The sequence below is a fragment of the Urocitellus parryii genome, chromosome 2 (assembly GCF_045843805.1).
Source record: "Urocitellus parryii isolate mUroPar1 chromosome 2, mUroPar1.hap1, whole genome shotgun sequence".
Lineage (NCBI taxonomy): Eukaryota > Metazoa > Chordata > Mammalia > Rodentia > Sciuridae > Urocitellus > Urocitellus parryii.
The window spans coordinates 156,286,856-156,294,394 of NC_135532.1; the positions used below are offsets into that span (position 1 = coordinate 156,286,856).

At 36.5% G+C, this 7,539-nt stretch overlaps 1 pseudogene; it reads right to left on the reverse strand.

Moving 5' to 3' along the window:
* Window positions 1-2,543: 2,543 nt before the first annotated feature.
* LOC113187198 (proteasome activator complex subunit 3 pseudogene) lies at window positions 2,544-3,267 on the reverse strand (annotated as a pseudogene).
* Between the last annotated feature and the right edge of the window lie 4,272 nt (window positions 3,268-7,539).

Consider the following 7,539-nt stretch of genomic DNA (forward strand, 5'->3'; position numbering starts at 1 on the left):
AGGATTAATTCATTTTTCCAAAATTCCCAATATATTGAAATAAACTTGCTTATAATCTTCCTTATTCTGAACAGAAAGCATGGTTATATCATTATTATTATGTTATAAATCCATCCAAAATTTTTTTACTTTATTAGTACTTCAGAAATTAACATGGTTGATCATTTCTATTGCATGCTTGATCTTTCTCTTTATTTTCTGTTTTAATCTTTATCATATTTCTCTTTATGTTAATTTTGTTGTATTTTATTTCATTTTGTTATGCATCTCATTTTTTCATGTCTTATCCATTATGACAGCTCTTTATACATTCTGAACATGAGCTTTTTGTTGATGATAGTGTTGTTTATATGTTCTTCCACTCTGTTCTTTTGAGAAATGGATGTTCTTAATTTTAAATACTCTATATCAATCCTTTACTTTCTGCTTAGTGCTTTCATGTGTGCTGCTTAAAAAATCTATCACCATCCTCAAAGTCATGAAGATATTCTATATTATTTTCCAAAACCTCTCCAATATCCATCTGAAATTGATATTTGCAAGGGTATCAGGTAAGGATCAAGTATCACTGGTTGTATATAGTTACATAGTTGACCCAGCACCATTTATTGAAAAAAATCTTTCCTTTGCCACTATTCTATAATTTCTTCTTATCATAAGTCAAGTAGTCTTATAAGTGGGGATTGTTTCTGGGCACTCTCCTGTTATATTAGTCTGTGTATTATGCCAGCACCACATTATTATAATTATTATTATTTCATAACAAGCTTAAAATTAGATGGAGTATCTTATCTTCTTCATTAAGTAAGCTAATTATTATTGGCTCTTGGCTCTTGGCTATATATATTTTACAATTATCTTGTCAATTTATACATAAAAAACAGAATTTCCATTAGGATTGCACTAATAGATCCAATAGGTCATATTGGGGAGAACTGTCATCTTGGAAACATTAACTCTTTTTAATCTAGTAGAAATGTCACCTTTTCATTTCTAATAGTGGATATTTCTGCATTGCTTCTGCTTTATTTTTTCTGGATAAATCTCATAAAGTGTTTATCAACCTTATTACTTTTTCCAAAGTATCGTATTTTGGTTCTGTTTATTCTATCTCCTGTCCCCTTTTTTAAGAAAAAGAAATCAAAGTACCTGTATTTTAAATAATTTCTTGACATGGTAAAAAGAATTTTACATTACAATCCAAGGATGGTAGATGAGCAGCACAATCGAACAAAAAGAAAAACTAAAGAATGCTTGGGAGGAGGAGGGAATGGTTTCAGCTGGAGGAGATCTGGAAGGTGGGTAGAGGCAACGCCTATGTAAAGTGCAACAGATTTGTTACTGAGCACTGTTCATGGGATGACAGCATCCTGACTCCTTTGCTGCAGAATACTGGAATTACCCCATGCAAAAATGATGTAGCCAAGGTAAAAATATGACTGGGGGTTGGAAAACAGTGACAGAGAAGAACAAAAGTCAGAAATAGACATTGAGACTCAATGGAAGGTTGATTGTAGATATTGACTCTCAGTATTGGAAGCTACAACCATAAGTGATATCTCCAGAGTATTCAAGAGAAAGGAACCAACTCTTCTATGATTTGGACTTGCCCAGTATATTTTCAAACACACACACAGACACAAGTGTATATGCGTGTCACATGGATTTACTTACAAATGACTGATTTTCCTGAAAACACCATACAATAAATAAGAGTACTATTTCCCAGATAAAAAAACCCAAATGGAACTGCAGCATCTGGACCTCACAGCTGCAGATATCCCCATCCCAATTTACAACTGACCTAGGAAAAGTTTTTGCAATAGCACCAAAAAACATCTGCTAGGCTGGGATTGTAGTTCAATGCCTAGCATACCCAAGGCCCTGGGTTCAATTCCCAGCACTGAAAAAAAAGAAGGATTCAAGTCCAGAGGAAGAGTCCCTTCCCAATCTCTCCACTTCCCTTCTCTTGGTACTACTGTAACTTATCCTGAGCATCAAGAGGCTACAACACTGGAAAGATGATTAAGCCCTGGACTTTTACTGGGGCAGGTGATTACTAAGACAATTACCACTTCCTGAGAGGTGTGTGGGGGGGGGAGGGGGCGGGGGTTAATATTAGATAATGAAATAGGAAGGCATGTTCACACATGATCATATGTATATACATGCATACACATACATGTATGTGAAAACCTCTGGTTATAAAAACATCTGAAGGGGCTAGAGATTTGGCTGAAGACTGTTTCTTGTCATGATCAGGTTCAGTGTGGGATGTATGTAGATGAAAAACTCTATGTCACCACAAGAACAACTGTGGCAGGGAGAATCCAAAGTCTCCCAGAGGCAAGAAACACTAGCTTTAAGTCATAAAGAGAGGAGCTGGTCCCCTGGCCACTTGAGGAAGCTCCTCAACCCATAGCTTCCAAGAAGTAAAAGAAAGGAAAATGAAGTATCTGGACTATCAACATCCCCTTCAAGGGTACACCCCTAATGAACTAACTTCCTCCCTTTAGACCTTACCTCTTAAAGGTTTCACTACCTCACACAATAGCACAATGCTGCAGATTAATCCTTGAATACATGGGCCTATGGCCTGTGACATATTGACTTCTCAGCTCTAATATAATGAGCTGAAGGGTGATATATATTCTTTCTCATAAATCTCTGACAATATAACTGATAGTCCTTCACATGGGAATATTTTAACTACTTTAGAAACCAGTATGACTTATTATATCTAGAAATCTAGTCTAGATAAGATGCAGCTTCATTCTCAACTGTTTTTAGTTCTCAGCTGTCTTTTCCTGAATGGGTAACTAAAGTTGTTTCCATTTTCTATCCTGGGCGTGAGGAGCCATACCCACATTTTGACTGTGTTACATTTTTTTTATCAGCAGCTGAATCTTAGGTTTCACTTTCTCCACAGTGTCCATGAGCAGCTGGTTGCCTGTTAGCATCCCATTGAGCATTGTAAACACCTTGATTCCTTGGAGGGTCTCTTCACACTAATTTCCAAGTGGGATCATCCAATTCATCCTAACTATTGGTGAGAAGAGTGGGGTCTGGGGTTGGGAAATGTGTGTCTGAGTGGATCTGAATTAGGTTGTAGATATTCATCATTGGTTCCTTCAAAAACCTATCAAGTTCTAACAACTTCTTTGGGTGAAAATTGGCCACCAAATCTTCTGCCTCAGTTGTGATTTGCTCCCTGAAAGAATCCAACTTGATCTTTACTTCTTGATCCACCTTCAGTAAAAGGGCCATGAATGAGTCTCACCCCACCCCTCTGATGAAGACTAGCAGCACTGTATTCTCTGCAGAGTGGTCTAGAGGAACCTCAGCTGTCCTAGGACCTGGCCTCTCTCACTGACTCACTGCTCAGCTTGCTGGCTTCCTAACCCTTGCTGTCTGTCCTCCTGTCCCCTTGCTGCCTGCTGCCCACCCCACCCCACCCCCACCCCCAAACCCACCCCCGTTTTTAAAAATCTACCATTGATTTCTGTTTTCTATATTATTTCTACTCTTCCTCTACTTTCTTCAGGATTTATTTACGGTTTTATTTTTCCTAATTTCTTTAGATGGTTTATTCTTTTCTAACATATATATATATTTAAAAATTTCTCTCCATGGGCTTTAGCTACATATCATGAGTGTTGATGGATCATCCTAGTTTGATTTCTTTGGGGTTACAAAGACACCCCACCACACACTGCTTTTAAGCATTTCCTCTTTGTAGTTCAGCAGCTTTGTTGTAATGTACCTATGTGTGATTTTGCTTTTATTTACACTGCTTTGAATTTCACAAAGCACTTTGAATCTATGGTTTGATGTCTTTAATCCTTTTGGGGAAAGTTATAAATTTATTTCATTTCAAATATACTTCTGCCTTATTTTCTTTCTACTCCCTCCTCCAGGAAATCTAATTATCTAAATTTCAGATGTGTCCCATACTACCCCCTAAGCTTCTCATTCTATTTTATCTATTTTCTATCTTAAAAATTTTTTTTCTTTGAACTACTTCCTGATTCAGTAATCTTCTCTTCTTCTGGGTCTAATCTGAGGGTAAATCCACCATTGAATTTCAATTTCACGTTATTGTTAATAGTTAATATTGTTAATTGTTAATAATATTGTTAATAATTATTGTTAATAATATTGTTCAGTTAGAGAATATCTATTTAGTTCTCTATTGGAATATCTTGAACATAGTCACATAGTTACTTTAAAATCTGTCTGTTACTTCCATTTAATGGCTCCCCTGGGGCCTCTTCCATTATGTGCTGTTTCTCTTCGATTTTGATTTTATCCACTTACTGACTTTTTAATGGTGTGACAGATTTCATATATATGTATATATACATGATTTTACAATTAAATTTTGGCTTATCTTATCTTCCCTGATGGTTAAGAACCCTGAATCTGGACTTACCTTAATCCAATATTATAAGTTGAGATATTTCAAACTAGTTTCAGTGCCAACAAGGGGCTGCATCATTTACAGTTAACCTTTACCCCTGGAGTGAACTGTCCAGGGTCTCAACCCAAAGTATGAGGAGTCTATCACTTTTCACCTTTCTTGATAATCCCTGGTCTCCAAAATCTGGGGGAAGGTGGGGATACATTATCATCCAGGAAGAATTAAATTTGTTTCTTCTAAGAGTCAGCTAGTACTGCAGACATAAGATCACTCTCGCCCATTCTAAGATTCCCCAGCTTAATCTGGGAGTGTTTGGGGTCATCACCTCAAGCCTGTTGCATCCCTAAGGTTTGGTTTCCTTATCTTGACCCTGGCATTAGCTTTATAGCCAGACTCTGCCTTTTCCCAGGGCTTGCTTCTCGTTGCTCTGGTTCACTTCACAGATTATATTTTGTGTTTCCTTTGTCATGTTTTGGGCTACTGAAGATTTTCCTTTCTTCCTGTAGACCCAGTGATCCAAGAAAAATTTCTTAAATATGGAATTCACATAGAATCTACTTATGGTGGAAAGTCCAGAAGTAAAAGTCCCTGCCTTCATGTTTGCAAATTATCATTTTGTGAGCTTTTTGAGAAAGATAGCACTATCGGAACATTTTAACATACTAAAAGTCAATTTTAGGCTTAGAATACTTATGGAAACCAACTCTTAGTGAACAAAAGCACAGGCTTCCGCTTATGACAAATGCATGTTCTTGAAATGCTTTGCAAGATAAATAAAATCATTAATCCCCCCCTCTTTTTTATTATGTTCTAGTTGCTTTATTGATGACTAATAAACTTCAGATGAGTCAGTGATATAACATTAGATCCTCACATGGGAATCAGTAGGTAATCACAGCAGCTACTTATTTAAACCTCAAATTCTGGCTTAAAAAAAAAAAAGTACGTAATGGTAGCCATTCCAAGTCTCCTATTCATAATCTGTAGGACTGCCTATACATCTTACCATCTGACTCAACATGAATGAGAGTTTTCAGTAGGTGTTGAGTGACTGTGAAAACCAGAAAACAAGTCTGAAGTCTATGGAACAAATGATGACTTTTTAACGTAACAGTGAAACATTTTGTTTCTTTTCAATATTAAAACATACCCAGAGAATTAGAATATGTATGAAGAAAAGTGGGAGGTATTGCAGTGTCCTGGCAGCACAGGTCAAATGGCTTCCTCTGCCTACTCATTCAGATTTTCGCTATGGAAACAGCAACTACCGTGAAAAGCTATGGGTAAGAGACGGCATACAGCACAGGTTAAAACTACAAGCTCCTGGGGCTGAGATTGTGGCTTAGCAGTAGAGCACTGCGTTCAATCCAGGCATACTGCGCATTGAGGTTTGGAGAAGAAAACTCATCTCAGATAAGTCAATACCTGCTGTCACAATCCTTATATTCTTTTTTTCTCTTCTGCTGCCACATGAACCCATCATCTTAAAGTTGCTTCAAAAGCCCTTAGGCTCCTTTATTTTGAGGACAGAGTGTAACTTGGTATCCCTATCAGTCCATAAAAATAAATAAACAAAATAAAGGGGGGCTGTGGTTGTGGCTCAGTGGTAGTGCTTGCCTAGCATGCGTGAGGCACTGGGTTCGATTCTCAGCACCACATACGAATAAATAAAATAAAGGTCCACCAACAACTAAAAAATATTAAACAAACAACAACAACAAAAAATAAAAGTATTGTGTCCAACTACAGCTAAATAAATAAATAAATAAATAAATAAAATAGGAAAAAAATATTAAAAACCACAAACTCCTATCAGACTGACCTGCAGGCTCAGATGCCAGTTCAGCTAGTTACCAGCAATGTGACTGGGTGAGTTCCTTAACTTTCCTGGTCTGCCTTCTCCTCCGTGAAATAAAAGTACTTTCCTTGTAAATTCTGAGGCTTGGCAAGTTTCTAAAACTGTAAGGATTCGGGAGGTTTACCAAGTTAGTGCTTTCTCATTCTATTTTTCTTTTACAGGAAGAATAAACACATTCTAAGGGACAGTCCTCCAGTCAAGTTCCAAAATAGACCTCAGGGCTTACAAGAAACGTAAGGGTATGCTCAATCCAGGCTTTGTGTCCACTGAGTAAAGCCAAAGCAGCCAACAGAAATAATGAAACACACCAGAAATGTTTAAGAAGCCTCCTCACCGTCATCCATGATATTTTTAGTCATACAATTGAGGAACTGTTTTAAAATAATTAATTCTAATCCTGACAGTATTAAAGTTAAAAGAGTTATTGTTGCTGTTGGAGGAAATCATGAATTTCAGAAAGGAAAAAGAAGAGACAATGGCCATTTAAACAAGCAATTAAAGCCTTGTGGTTGGGATCAGAAGCAAATATAAAAGTAGGCTCTAGGGTTGGGGTTGTGGCTCAGTGGTAGAGTGCTTGCCTAGCACATATGAGGCACTGGGTTCGATCCTCAGCACCACATAAAAATAAATAAATAAAGGCATTGTGTCCTTCTACAACTAAAAAAATAATAAAAAATTTTAAAAAGAAAGCTCATCTGTTACAAGAAAACATACAAAACAACAATTCAAATATCTAGCCAGATATACCCTATTGAACTTAAAAGGACTAGTCAGTAATTCATCATCACATTTGAAAGTTATTTGCTTATTTTTAATATTTAATATATTTTTAATTAAAATATAATATCCTAAATGTAATGTTTAATAAGAATTTACTGAGCATTTAACTACTAGCAAATACTGTGCTGGCTCAGCAAGTCTAAAAAAGTGCAGGGCCTGGTTTTTGCCCTGAGGACAGACCTTATAACATGATTTTCACTGATTGTACAAAGCTGGGGGCTCACACTGACATGCAAGACACAGCATATATCAAGTGTATAAAACTGAGAAAGAAGAGACATCTGAAAACATCAAGGTAAAAAGATTTATACATTGCTTTTCAAAAGTGTGAAGATCATTTTTTTCCTAATCCACCCTAGCAAAAATAATAGATTACATGCATTGATTTCTGTCTAGCATGTGGAACGGGCACTGTGTCAAATTCTTTAAATATCTTATTTAATGTTCATAATAACCCTATAAGGTCGGCACTTTTTAAATT